Raw genomic sequence first — 15,010 nt, forward strand, 5'->3', positions numbered from 1 at the left:
CTTCTCATATGGGGTCACAAAAGCCCAACATCAAAGCCCATGGAGTCAGAGTATCCAGGAGCCGGGCCAGGTGTCTGCAGGTCTGACAAGCACACAGTGCTGTGGGACTCTCACCTTATACCCGGCAACTGTGGCAGCCGTGGGTGCAGAGGGTTGGGGGAACCTCCAGGACATGAGTAAACCCAGGACTAATCCTCAGAGGCGACCTCAAAGAGGGCAGCAAACCTCCTCCTCCCAGAAGGAGAGGGGACTTCCAGAATGGCTCATGGGGACTTCCCTGGTGTTCCAGAGTTTAAGAATCCGCCTGACGATGCAGGGAACATAGGTCAATCCCTGGTCCAGGAAGATTCCCCAGGCTCTGGGGTAACTAAGTCAATGCACCACAACTCCTGAGGCCGCTTGTCTTAGAACCTGTGCTCTGCAGCAAGAGAAACCACCCCTATGAGAAGCTGAGCACCTCAACTAGATAAAGTCCACACGCAGCAATGAAGACCCAGTACAGCCAAAACAAAAAGAAATAACGGCTCATGGGTCAGAAAGCCTGAGCGGCTGCCCTCCCAGACAGCCCCCCAAGTGGCCACGTCTGTTAGGTTTCCGTCCTGAGTCCATGTAGTCCATTGAACCCCCAACTCCGGCAGCCCCAGGCTGGACACAGGAAATGAATGGATGAAACCTACCCTGCCCTCGGGGAGTGCTCAGTCTGGAGAGGGGACAGACAGGAAAGTGAGCAATTGGACATTAGCAATGTCCCCCAGGATTCAAGAATCACAAAAGCTAGCGCCCTTGCAGTTACTAACTGCCAGAGACTGTGCTCAGTCCTGCACATGGCTCCGTGTATCCTTGCAACGACCCTATGGGGCAAGCGCTGCTTTTGACCCCCTTTTACAGTTGAGGAAACTGAGACTCAGGGTGGCAAAGGGACTTGACCATGGTTTACACAGACCACAGGGCTGAGAGTTGAACCGCGAAGCCTGACCAGAGGCCCTGAGCATAACCTACTACCTGCAGAAAAGAAGTGATTAATGATGCAAAACTAAAGTAACCTCGCCTAGGCCCAACCTATATTCACAGGGTTTCACAGCCCCGCCTCTGAACACAGGCAATTGCAGACATTCTGCCAAGGCGCCAGGTCCCAGCTTGCAAACCCTACCCACCCAGGGGCCTGGGCAGCTGGGGGCAGGTGCCTAAAGAGGGGTTCACCTCTGAGTCAGGGCTGCGGAAATGGAGACTGGGAGCTGGGTGTGGGCCCTCAGCAAGGTGATTAGGGAGAAGGAGGGGAAACTCTAATCAGGGACCTCACATGGCAGCAGCCACAGCACACACACCCCCCCGCCCTGGGCTCAGGAAGGAAGAGATGGGGCCACTGTGACGCCACCTCCTCCGAGCAGCCTCCCCAGAACATTCTCCTACACAGACGCACACAGGGCACTATCTGGCAGCCCTGATCATCTCAGTCTGAGTAGCTGGGGTGGGCATTGGGCAGATAGAGCTTCAAACTTTGGCTCTGCCCACCCCTCAGTGTCACTTAACTTTTCTGAGCCTCAGTTTCCTCATCTGAAAAGTGGACTAATACTTCCTACTTCCCAAGCTGTAGTTCTCAGCACCTTCCTAGGCCTAAGAGCTATCCTGGCCTTGGGAATATCTGATGGACAGAGAGACACAGACAGAGAGAGGTGAGTGAGACACAGGAATGGCAAAGAACTGCACACACAGGTATAGGGGCGCTGTCTCTCATGAGTCCTGGGGGGAAATGCAGAAAAGATGGGGAAGGAAGGAGGGTAGGGGCAGGTCTGTGACTCTAAGAATTTGGAGGAGAGGGGCAGGATGGAGCGGGGTCTTCCACCCTGCTCAGCCAGGGGAGGAGGGGCCGGGGCGGGGCCTCTGGGGCCTCCCCGCTCTGTCCTGCAGCCCTTCCTCCTCACCGTCTCTTCCCATCTGCATCTGTCCGTCTGTCTTTCTGGGGCTTCCTCCAACCTTCCCCTCTTCCTATTTCTTTGAGACCAGATCTCAAGTCTCTCTTCTCACATCTCGAGGGCCTCTGAACACCCAGAGTGTCCGGGGCACTCACCCCAGACTCCAGCACAGACAGTCCTCCCCGTGGCAGGCATGGGCTCCAGGGAGGAACAGCCCAGGGGACCCATTTCCACGGTCAGCTGCAGGGGTCCAGGCCCCCCGAGGCTGGGGGGAAGGGCTGCACCTCCACACGGCGGGCAGAACCCAGCCCCCAGTTCCCAGGCAGGGCAGTGGACATGTAAACGGCCCAGACACATGGCAGTTGGGGCGGGAAAGCGGGTCATGGGGGAGACCAGCGCAGCCTTAGGGGGCTCCCTACCCAGGGCCCCCGGGACTACAGAGGGGCAGGGCCAGGACAGCTCCCCTACGCTGGGCTTGGCCAGGGTGGCCCCTCAGCCCCTGCTAGGCCCTCCAGAGATGCCCTGGCTTCAGAGGCACAGGAGACTGATGGGGATGCTGGTGGCAGGGGAGGTAAAAAGAGAGGCAGGGAGAGGGAGACAGGCAGGGATAAGGAAAGAGAGAGAGAATGATAGGCGGAGGACAGACACCTCTGGTGGAGAGGGCCTCCAGGGCAGCCAGGGCTTCAGGCTCCAGACCTCAGGCCCTGCGGTCTCCATGCAAGAGCCCAGGCGGCCCTGAGGCGACCCCTGACCAGGACTGCAGGCCTTACTGGTCCAGGCAGGACACCACCCTAGGAGCCAGCTCAGCTCTGCCCCCTGACCACCCCTGTGCCCTCACCTGCCTCTGTAGCCGAGAGTGCTGCCTCCCCCTGTGGCCTCACGGATGGACCAGCCAGCACCACCCTTCTCCCACCAGCTTCAACCAAGGCCCATTCCCTCCTCAGCCCGCTCTTCTCAGCCTCAGCCTCCCCCAGATTCAGGGAGTGCCAAGCAGTGCCTGGACAAGCACCCCCTCTTCCTACACACACACACCACAGAGACACACACAGAAACACACACACACAGACAGAGGCACACACACACACAGAAATACACGCACACATAGAAACACATGCACACACACACACAGACACAACACAGAGGCACACACAGAAACAAACGCACACACACACACAGAGACACAGGCCCACACACACACAGACACACACATAAAGACACAGGCACACACACGCACACAGAGACATACACACAGAGACACAGGCGCACACACACAGACACACACACACACACACACAGGTGCACACACACACACATGCTGATTCCTGAGGAACTGGGTCTTTATCACCAGATAGGTGCTAGAATTGCTCCCAGGCCTAAAGGAGCTGAAGCCGGATGAGGGACTTGACCTCAGGCAGCAGCACCTAAGCCACCAAAATGAGCACCCAGGTCCCAAACAGCCCCCTGGAACCTCCCCAGCTCGGGCCCTGGGGAGGAGAGACGAAAGCCCAGGCAGCCCCACACTCTCATTCCTCGTCCATCACCCTCAGCTGCCCTGCCTCAGCCGTGGGGGTAGTCCCTCTGCTAGCCCCTAAAGCAGGGAACCTGCCACCCTGACCTTGGAGATCTAGGGCTCTGTCACCCTCACCTTCTCACAACCCACTTCTCACTCCTGACTCCAGGGGCACGCCTGCGGCAAAATGCAGCCAAGATAAGAACGGCCACTGAGGGCTGGGGAATGGGGCTGGGGAGACAGGTCATGAGGCCCCCACTGCAGGCTTTTAAAAGTTCCCTCCCCTGTCTCGGATAACCACAGTTCACTCCTACCTTACAGGGAGGAGACAGTCTTGGAGAATAAAAATGCTCTCGCACAATCAAGGGAAGTATGGCGATTATTATCACCGTGAGAAGGTTCCGGGCCACATGGAGTTGGGAGGAGGAGGGTATACAGACAGACAGACAGATAAAGTGGAAAGGAAAGGGGCTTGCTGCTAGGATCTGTGCCCCCCGTGAGCCCCAGGGACCAGGCATGGGGTTCCGAGAGTTATCAGCACAGGGACCCTCCTTCCGTCAGGCGGTGCTTTGGGCCTGGGCCAGCTCTCCGGGCTGCACAGGAAGAAAGGAGCCTGGAGGGCTGGCAACCCCGCACACCAGGTCCAGAGCCAGGAACACAGCAGCCTGGTGAGCCTCCGGGGGGCCAGAGGGAATGGGGACTGTTTGTGTTGCAGGAGGAAAGTGGACATGGAAATGAACTGTGACTGGCCAGACTCCAGGCTCCTGGGAGGGAGAACACAGCACTTCAGGCCACCTGAATGCCCACCCCTACTCCTCCAGCTCTCCCAGGAGGCCCCGTGTGACCCTAGGAACACAGGTCACAGGCATGCACCCCTTCCACAGGCCTGGAAACTGAGGCTCAGGAGGCCCCGTGCCCAGGGCCACAACGTGGGGCTGGCAGAGCCTGTTGGGAGCGGATTCTGTCTGTCTGCCCAATCATCCCGTTATCTGCCTAGAACACCCCCAACCTGAGCAGATAGAGTTCAGGCCTGACACCAAGGCCCAACCAGACACCCAGCCCCTGGACTGGGTGGTGGAAGAGGAATGAAACCCAAGCTGAGTGCAGGAAAAGGGGAGTGGCCAGCGTTTCCCAAGAGCCTCAGCGGCCGGTGTTTTATCCATTGCATCTCACGCCAGCCTCACAGTGACTGGTGAGGAAGATGGCGTGCTAATTTTCAGAAAGAAGCCGGTGGTCAGAGAGGAGAAGTGACTTGCTCATGGTCTGAGGCTGACCATAAGTAGCTCAGCTGTCCCCAGCCCACACAGACCCCCGGGGGCTCGGGGCCACAGCAGCCAGTCGCTGCCCTCCTTGCCACCTCGGAGCACTAACTAATCCTGTGAGCCAGCTCACCTGCAGGGCAGAACCTGAGACCGCTGAGCTGGCTTGGCCACAGGGAAGAAGGTGGTTGGGGTTGGGTCTGGAGGGAATGAAGAAGACCCAGATCAAGAGAGGCAGAGCTGAAGGCATTCAGGCAGAAAAAGAGGGCAGGGGAGCTGAGTCTTGAGATCTGGAAAATTCTGCATGGTATATCTGGAGGGCAGGTACAGTCCTCAGGGGGACCAGGGGTTGAAGTGGGAGGAGGACCTTGGACCTTGGCCAGACCACCCTCTGTCCACCAGGGACCTCACATGTCTGGGCCTGGGGAGGAACTGGTAACAAGGGCAGCCTGGACTACCCTATCTTCCTTCTCCATGGTTCCCAGCCCAGAGCGAGGATCTCTGGCCAGCCTTTCCTGGAGTCCTGGGCCCCTGGCACCCAAAAGCCAACAGCCCAACTAAGAGCCCTGGGACCCCCAATCCTGAGCTGAGAACAGAAGGAGCCCAGAGTTCTCCCTTCTTACTTAGGAGGCAGCTGAGATGCTGGACCAGGCTCAAGATGGGAAGCAAAGACAACATGGGTTCAAGTCCTGGCTCGAGCCCTCCTTAGCTGTAGGATGCTGGACATCTCACTCACAGCCTCTGTCATGATCTGTGAAATGGGCCCAGTAATCGCCACCCCCTGCCTATTTCATAAGGGGCTGGGAGGCTTGCAGGAGTAAGCACATGAGAAGACGTCCACTGCTAAAAGCTATAAAGCATAAGGTATCATTATGAGAAATGAAGACTTGGGTGCCCCAAGGCCGAGGGTGACTTGCCATGGTCACACAGCCAGGGGGCAACTGAGCATGGTTTGAAGTATGGCTCCTGGTGGCCGGGCCAGAGTCCTCCTACTGCAAGACCCCGAGTCCCCGGGGAGCCCTGTCACTTGGGCTGACCTTCTTTGCATGGGTGGTGGGAGGGGCACAGGCTATGTCCCCCACACCCCAGCTCCTTCCAGGACCTGCTACCACTCCAGACCAGGGGGCCCAACCTTGGGGTTTAGAAATGAAAGCCCAGCTCTGCTGCCTTCAGCTGTGACCTTGGACAAGTCGTTCCAGCCTTGGGAGCTTCAGTTTCCTCATCTGTAAATGGCGGGGTGTGTGTATGTGATGATAACCTCTACTGGGGGGAGGGGGCTGGTGGGAGGATGACCAGACATCACAGCTGCAAAGTGTCCAGGGCCAGGCTTGGCACACATCAGATGGGCTCTCTCCCTTTCCTCTGCTGTGCCTGCCAGACAGCGCCTGGGCTCAACCAGAGAAAAGTTGCCAGCCTCCCAGAAAAGCGGCCCAGACCATAACTGGGAATGTAAACTGGCTGGAGGACATGAGATCTCGGCAGGAGATCACATTACTGGATGGTCAGTGGGGGTGAGATGTGGAGCAAGACGCTGGCTCAGAGGTGATGTGGGGGAACCTGGCTTCCTGTCCCCTCACATGGAGTCAGTCCCCAGGGCAGGCACAGGGCTTAGGGACTGCATCTCTGCTCCTGCACGACCCCTGCGCAGGGGAAGCCCAGAGACAGCACGAGCATTTTTGAGGGGGTGGGTATTCGGGAGGAGCATGGAAAGGTGACAACGTCAGCGGTCCTAAATTAGAGCTCCTGGTGGCTCTCCTTGGACATATCAGGTCACCTGTCAGAGCCTCAGTTTTCCTTTCCATAAAGTGGGAATGGTGGTGATTATCTTCTCCTCTTGCACACGGTTATATAATAGTGCATCCTGGAGAAGGGTGATGAGCTGGGGGCAGGGGCAAGCTGAGTTCAGATCTCACACCAGCCTTTGTTAAAGAAGCCAAGGTTCCTACCTGCAGCAACCCCAGGAGCTGAAATTCACTGCAGGGCCTCCTCTGCCCTAACCCACTACTCCATTGTTCTCAGACTGGGATCCCACACCAAGAGCAGCAGCATGTCCCGGGAACACATTAGCGACACACATTCCTAGGCTGCACCCCAGACAGACGGAACCAGAAACTGTACGATCTGCATTTTAACAAACCCTCCAGGAGACTCTGATGTATGTCAGGGTTTGAGAACCACTGCAACGCCCCATGACCCGCCTCCTATTCCAGAGAAACTTCCTCCCATGGACTCATCTCCCATTCCCTGGCTCCCAGCAGACTGTCGGGAAGGAGTCACCATGGAGAGAGGTCATTAAATAGTAAAGATCCCATAATTAGTTAATGACATGCCCGGCTCCCCGACAGGAGGGTCAAAAGTCAGACTGCAGTCGTAGAGGAAAAGCTCCTTCATATCTGTCTTTCTCTTTGTCTCTGACTGACTGTTCCACATGCATGCCCCAAGAGCCTGCCTACTTCCCTCCATGAGCCTGCTTGGCACCAAGGGACAGACGATGCCTTTCCCCTCAGGAGGTGGCGGTTTAGTCGCTAAGTTGTGTCCGACTCCTGCGACCCCATGGATTGAAGCCTGCCAGGCTCCTCTGTCCATGGGACTCTCCAGGCAGGAATACTGGAGCGGGTTGCCATTTCCTTCTCCAGGGGATCTTCCCGACGCAGGGATCGAACCCAGGTCTCATGCATTGCAGGTGGATTCTTTATCGACTGAGCTACGAGGGAAGCCTCCCCTCAGGAGACCTGGAGCTAAATGTAGGGGAGGGGGGGACATACACTCTGGTACGTATCACAGAGAGGGGTTTCCCTGAGAATCTGGTCCTCAGACCTTGAGTTTAAAAGTCATCTGACAGGAAAGCCACTTTGAAGAATTCAGCCTGTGAAGATCACTCAAGTTGAGAACCAGACATATGGACAAGGTGGTCACTATGGCAATGTGCGCACGAATGAAAAATTCAGAACGGCCTCAATGTGCAACGGCAGGGGCATGTTTAACTGGGTCACGGCAGACCAATGTGGTGCGATGCTAGGGACCTGGGAACCACGCTGTGGAAGAATGTTGAATAACATGGAAAAATCCTGCTTCTATAGTGTTACCCTGAAAGCATCAGCACAGGAAGTGGTTCATATGTGAGACTCCAATCTTGTGTGTGTGCGTGTGTGTGTGTGTGTGTGTGAACACCAAACCCTTCTCAGGACTTATCTCTGAGCAGTTATTTCCTCCTCTGCATCTGTTATTCACCCTCAAACTTTTTCCACAAAACTATTGCTTCAGTAATTAGAAAGTGTTTTTTTTTTAAAGGGCCCATTAGTTCAGGCAGAGATGAAGGTTGTTATTTTTTTTTTTTAATTGACAGAAATGGATTGGGACTGACATACACACACTACTATATATAAAATAGATAACTAATAAGAACCTACTGTGTAGCAGGGGGAGCTCTACTCAATACTCTGTAATGACCTATATGGGAAAAGAATCTAAAAAGAATGGATATTTGATTATATATACAATGGATTCACTTTGCTGTACATCAGAAATTAACACTGTAAATCAACAACACTCCAACAAAAATTAGTAAAAATAAACAACAACAAAAAAGTTGACAGAAATGTCTCTTTCCTACATCAGAATCATTGACCTGAGGGCAGAGAGGGAGGGTGCTATAAGGGAGACTTGGTTACCACCCCTCCACGCACACACTCAGGGAGTATTCATACTCTGCATGGTCCCCAAGTGGTCCCCATGACCACGATCAGGACCAACAGATGGAAGGGAGGATAGGTTTGTTCAAATTCTAAACGGTATTTTTTAAGAGTCTGATCCATCTGGACATGAAAGGCAGTGAGTTCTCCAAGCCTTGAGGTGTTCGAGCAAAGGCTGAATGTTGTCCAAGGGATCAGACGGGGCAGATAGGTTGACTCAGGGAACTATAATGCTGCTCACAGGACAGCATTATATGATCTCGTGAATTTAGTCACAAGCCCCCAGCTTTGCCCTCACTCTCGGCCAAAAGCACACACGGGTGGAGGCTGGTATCGGAGAGTCTCATGCAGGACTGAGCCCATAGAGGCCCAAGGCCCTCCTGACCCCAGATTTCCAAATAGCCCCAGAACAGTCCTTCACTCCAGATCAGGGACCTCGGTCTTTGGGGAAGAAGGACTCTGTTATTTCCCCCGAAGGGGTGGCAGGGGCAGCCTTCATTCATCACTATCACCCTCTTCATCCTCTGGCTTGAATGGAGGGCGTGCTCTGTGCTGGGCCCACCACTGTTTCACCCAGAACTATGATCTCATTTAATCCTCACCGAAAGTTATGAGAGAAGGGATCAGAGGGGCATCGGAGAGCCCCCGACATGGCCTCCTGCGGCTGTGAGTTCAGAGAGGCCAGGGGTCAGGCCACGGAGGCCTCTCTGCCTAGGTGCCCGACAGTGACCCAGGGTCTGGCTACCCACTCACTTGCTGCGAGATCTCAGACAAAGCAGTCATATCCACCCCCACTGAGTTTCTATCTCTTTTATACATAAGGACGTCTCACCGTGTCCCATTGCAACAGCATTCTCATATTCCATCTCCTAAGACAGTGTGTGGGAGAGTGATTTTCCAGCCTCAGGAGTAGAATTACTCATTGCTAACATTATCGTCAGCAACGTCAAATGAACATTAATCAGTGTTTGCCTACCAGGTATCATTAGAAGCGCCCTGTAGGTATGAGGCGGAACACATATTCTTTTCTCCACCTGTTTCCCTAAACACCCGTGCCGGCCGAACACCTGAGGACTGGCTCCACCCACTTCTTCGCTTCTTGCCAGGACCCCCAGCAGAAGCTTGTCTGATTGGTTCATCTGGGAGATGGTAGTACGCTCAGTGGGGGTCTCCCCTTCTCAGTGAACCAGGCTGTCTGCTGGAAGCATTCCATCTGGGCTGCTCCCCTGCACAGTACCAGCTTTTGCGGAGAGGCTGGCTCCTGTTCAGAGCCGCCTGTGACCGGACGTGTAACTCTGCCAGTTCCAGGGAAGAGTGAGCCAGCCCTCCAGGCACAGATCTAAAGCCATGTTTTCCTGCCTTCCTTTGCAGCTCCATCTTTGTCAACTGCGCTTTTCACTTGGTTCCAAATTCAGAAGGAGAGGGCTTCCCTCTAAACTTAAAGTGTGAAGCTCCTGTAACCTTCACAGCATCCCTCTGAATTGTTTGTTATTATTATCATTCCTATTTGACAAGTGAGGAAAGTCAGCCCTCTGGAGTGAAAGACTTTTGAAATGCTTTCTCAACACCAGGCAGCACTTGGGGCGTGTCCACCACGATGCAGGCTGGAGTGGGCCCCCACATATGTCTGACACTTGACTTCCTCCACAGACACTCCCTCAGTCTTTTGAGGCTTGACAAATTGACATTCATTTCAAACCAACACCCCACCCCCTTTTGAAATAAATATGATTTATTAACAACAACAAAACCCTCAATGTGATCCCCAAGTTCACATAATGCATTTCTGTTTAAATATGTATAGTACGTTTTTTGATAGCTTTATCGTGTCTATTCTTTCTTTCTTGAGCATAAAAATAATGTGGGTTTATTGCAGAAGATTCAGAAAATGGGGAAAAGTTTTTTTTAAAAGCCTGTAATTTGATCAAGATAATCCCATTATTATGTTGTATATAAATGTATTCATCTGCTTTTTAGCCTTGTTGAATGCAGTCATGGGGGTGGGGGGCACTCGGTCATTTTGTTTCTGAGGTGTCTCTATGACACTGTGGGGACCTGCCCCCCTCCAGTGACTATTTTGGGGCAGGAGAACAGGGTGGGTACCCACAAGCCCTTTCCCTAAACAAAACCCTGCAGCTCCCCACTGTGATACTGCACGGGCTTCTCTTACAAAAGCCAAGTGCAGCCAAATATACGATAATAAGAGTTTTGCAGCCAGAGAAGGGCTATCTCTTGCCCATGGTCATATGGCGAGTAAAGGATGAGATGGGATCAGAACTCAGGTCTCCAGATTCCCAGACTCAAGCCTTTCACCCAAGACTGCCCCCAAAGACTGAAATCCTGCTCCCTATGAGCTTACCAGGTGGCACAGTAGTAAAGGATCCACTTGCCTAGGCAGGAGACACAGGAGATGCGGGTTCAATCCCTGGGTCAGGAAGATTCCCCAGAGTAGGACATGGCAACTCACTCCAGTATTCCTGCCTGGAAAATTCCATGGACAGAGGAGCCTAGTGGGCTACGGCGACTGAGCGCAAGCACATTAATAATAGCAACACTACCCAAAACAACCGGCACATATTAATACAAAGCACTCACTGTGTGCCAGGTACGTATCACACAGGCTTCACACCCATTGATTCGTATCATTCTCAAACAACCTTATGAGAGACATACTCTAACTGTCTACATTTTAGACGCTGAAACGGATGGGCAGAGGGGTTAAGACCCTTAGGGTATGCCTAAGGTCACACCCAGCAGGTAAATAGCAGAAGCAGAAATGATAGTCGAATTCCAGAGTCCACAACGTTGCCTATGGTTCCTTCTCCACTGTCCTGGGCCAAGGCCAGCTGGACCTCCAGCAGGCTTCTGGAGTATTTACTGCCTGAGAAGCAAGAGAACTGGCCTAGGGGACCAGCCCCCGGACCAGCTCACACTGCCACTTCACAGCGGAGCCGCAACCGAACCAGGCTTCCTAATGCTCCGTTTCCAGCACTTCATCCACTTTCCTGCACGGGTCCTATGGGCCCAGGTCTGGAATCCTCAGCAACTCCCATCCTTAATCACCCCTCAACACAGCAGGGAAAGCCAGGGGTGGGGCCCAGAGAAAGGCAAAGACAGAAGCCAGGAAAGAAGCCAGAGGCGAGAGCAGACAGGCTTCCAGAGCGCCTCACTGGGTGGTCTCCGGGGATGATGTTGGGGGGAGTGGGGGTCTGGGAGGGCATCTTCCCATCCCCCAGCCCTGAGCCTGCGCCTCACGGGACAGGGTCACCTGGCACAGATAACTGCTGACTTGAAGGTGGCTTTTCTGGCTGAGTCAGGGTTCACTAAAGGCCAGAGATGTCCCCACCAGGCTGGGGCTGGAGGAAGTTGGGCTCTTCCCCTCTCAGGAGGGGAAAGGCCAGGCCTCACACGGGAAGCCGAAACCCGGGCTGAAGCAATCCAGCCGCCCTGTTCCCACCTCCCTGAACCCCAGTTCCAGGCCCCCAGGGTGGGCAGTCCTGAAGGGCAAGGCAGGGGCGTGAGACCCCTGCGTCCCAGCCCCACCCTTGCCCAGGAGTCACGGAGGATCTGGCTCAAACTGGGTCCCACTGGGCCACTCTGAGGAGAATCATTCACTCGTTCCAACTCCATTTCCCAAGTGCCCGCTGTGGGCCAGGCTTTGTGCCTGGAGTCGGGACACAGAGATGGACAGGGCCGCCCCTGACTGGGAGGGTTCCCAGGGCCACTCCACGGGCCACCAGCAGCGGGGAGGCAAGGGCTCCGTGTAGACAAGCACTGAGGGAAGAAGGGAAGGGAGAGAAAGGGTTTCAAAGGAAGTCTGCCAGTGACGTTCAGACCCACTTCCCCTCAGGAAGCTTAAAGTCACTCTGGGGAAACTCAGGGACCCCCAGGAAGGACACCACGCAGGCGGAAATGACTAGTGTCTTGGGGCACGCACACGAATGCTGGCGAGGCGCAGAGGGCCTGTACGCAAGGCTGGGGCTCTGGGGGATGTTTCTGGGGCCTGAGGAGCAGCCTGGTACAGCCTGGAAAGACTGGCCAGATGTAGAAACTAAGGACAGTGGCAGCTGTCATTGAGGGAGGGTTCACCATGTGCAGGCAGAAAACTGCTAAGCGCTCCACAGGCAGTTTTTTTGTTTTATCCTAATGTCACCCTATGAAGTATTAAGCATTATTATCCCCAATAAACAGATTCAGAAACTGAGGCTCAGAAAGGGTCACCTAGCTAGGGATGGGCAGGGCCAAAACGTCGGCTCCAGTTCTTCACCACAATGCTGGTCTATATTCCTAATCTTTGTGGACAGGCAGAAAGAAGCGAGGGTGCTTCAGGTAAGAGATAGGCAAGGCTAGGAAGTGGGATCGATTACCGTGTGTTTGAGAGGAGTTGCCCAGTTCCACTTTGTACGGACCCTGTGTTCTGTGTGTGTGTGTGTGTGTGCGCGCGCACACACACTCACATGTACCCTACTTTGCAAGTGTCCAGTGTTACAGAACTTCCTGAGAGCCAAGTAAAGAATAAGTCATTAGCAGAGCAGGGAAGGACAGACAGCCCGGAGAGGAGAAGGAACTTCTGAAAAGTCACACAGAGGAACCAGGACGAAGTCTAAGGCGCAGACTGCAGGCCTCTTTCCTCCCTTCAACTGCCTCTCCAGGTCAGCCCAGAGTGAATCTGCTGCTCACAGGAAACCCACAGTGTCAGGGGAAACCCAGGGATGAGTCAGGAACCAGGCAGCCCTCAGACACCAAGTGGGCCCGTCACAGAGGCCCTGGGCCTGCGGTCCGCCTCCTCCCAGGCAGTGTCAGGGGGTGAGGGGAAGAGGGAAGCCAGCATAGCAGGACACTCAGTCCATGTTTACCTCTGGGCTTCCCTCCTGGCTCCTCAGACCCAGGCTTAAGGGAGGGGAAGCCGGTGGGCAGGACAATTCCTGCTGAGATTAAACCAGCGCCCCCCACCCTCACCCCGGCCCTGGCCCTGGCCTGCCCTAGAGAGGGGCCGAGGCTTTTCCCTCCTGCCTGCCTCTCACACAGCCAACTCCTGACCATTTGATGCTCTTGGTGAAATCGTAACTGCCCCCTGAGTTCACCGTGGGGTGGAGGAAGTGGGTTTAAAGATTTGGAGCCAGGGGTCAAGGCCAAGCCAAAACCACGGGGTGCCAGTGGGCCCCAGATGCTACAACTCAAAAAGAATGCTTGGGGCTTGGGGTTGCCGCCCTCTGCGCCAGGAGGGGCTGTCTGAGTCTCAGAGGGGGACAGGGGCTGCGTCCCCAGGGTTGGGGGGTAAGAAGGCGGGAAGAGCTTCCAGGCAGTGGTTCAAAACTCTGAGGCCTCAAGAGAGAGGGGACTGCCCCACACTGCCGAAACTTCAAAGGAGCCCTGGAGGAACCAAAAAAAATCCCCCCACCATGTGAGAAATGTGTGTTCCCACTGGCTAACCTTTCACCCCGGCCCCTCTGGGCTAGACGAGGAGGGGAGGGGCTGCAGGCACTTCTTCCCAACCACCCAGCTCTCCAGCCCCCGCCCCCTGACGACTGGCCCAGACGCCTGTCCTACAGAGCCTTCTTGGGCGACTCCCTCTCTATCACTCTGCAGCACTCGCCACCCTCCCCAGCGCCTGTACCCACCCAACCCAGCCACCTTCCTGAGTGTCTGCCATGCTCTTCGGTCTAGGCTGGGTGGGGGCTAGAAAGACACACAGGGCAGATTAGACACTGGGACACTCGCTCTCCCCGCCCCCAACAGCACCTCCCCCCAACCCCAGCCCCAGACCTCCCCAAAGCCCCCGTGGGCCCTCCTTCCCCATCACTACCGCCATTGGCTCATTCTCCCTTGACCGCTGGGTTCTGAACCCCAGCACATCTGGCAGACTGTCCATCCTAAAGTGCCACTCTGACGAGGTCACTCCCCTGCTCGGAAACCTTCAGCAGCCCTCAAGGTCTATAAAGCAAATCCAAACATTTCATCTTGGCATTCAAAGTCCTCCACGAGTTGATGCAACCTACCATTCTCCCTTCCCATTCCTGCTGAGTCTCAACTCTTCAGCCAGACTGATCAATCAAGCAGTTTCTTCAAAATTCCCTGACCCCTCTTCCCTTTTCCATCAAATCTGAACCCTGGTCTTGGTGGTCAAAAAAGGAGGCACAGTGGTACTGAAGCTGTGCTTATAGTATCTGCTGTATAGCATGTGGGCTACTTTCAAACACGGTTGAAAAAAATTTCCCCTGAACACGCTGATGCCCTTACCTTCCTCTAGGCATCTGTCTCTATCCAAAACACTGCCTTAGCTGTGGATGCTGAAACCTTTGAAATGCTTAAGGCCCACCCAAGAGTCCACTTGCTCCAGAAACTTTCCTGAAGATCCCTTTGACTCTTCGTCTATCTCCTATCAGAGTCCCCTTGCCCAAGTTCCTTACCAGAGTGTAAGCAACTAAGGACGGGGTAAGTTGTCATCATCCATCAGTCATCACATGGGGTGGAGGGGTGGCGGGAGGACTTTCCTCTAGATGTTTACTAAGCACTGTTGGAAAGGAACATCTCTTCCCTGCGCCCCACACAGGCAACACCTACTGACCCCTCTCCCTCCCCACCATACCAAACTCTTAATCTTATGCCACTCAAAAGCTTAGAGAGGGAGTCTGG

General features: G+C 54.7%; 1 protein-coding gene and 1 non-coding gene across 4 annotated transcripts in view; one reads left to right on the forward strand and one right to left on the reverse strand.

Moving 5' to 3' along the window:
• The window catches only part of CD82 (CD82 molecule), a 56,044-nt gene that overhangs the window by 38,338 nt on the left and 2,696 nt on the right, over window positions 1–15,010 (reverse strand). The gene's annotated exons all lie outside the window — the stretch shown is intronic.
• LOC112579748 lies at window positions 14,454–14,576 on the forward strand. The gene has a single exon (XR_003104084.3). It is a non-coding gene; the product is annotated as a small nucleolar RNA SNORA61 (small nucleolar RNA).

Source organism: Bubalus bubalis, chromosome 16 (genome assembly GCF_019923935.1).
Source record: "Bubalus bubalis isolate 160015118507 breed Murrah chromosome 16, NDDB_SH_1, whole genome shotgun sequence".
Taxonomy (NCBI): Eukaryota; Metazoa; Chordata; class Mammalia; order Artiodactyla; family Bovidae; genus Bubalus; species Bubalus bubalis.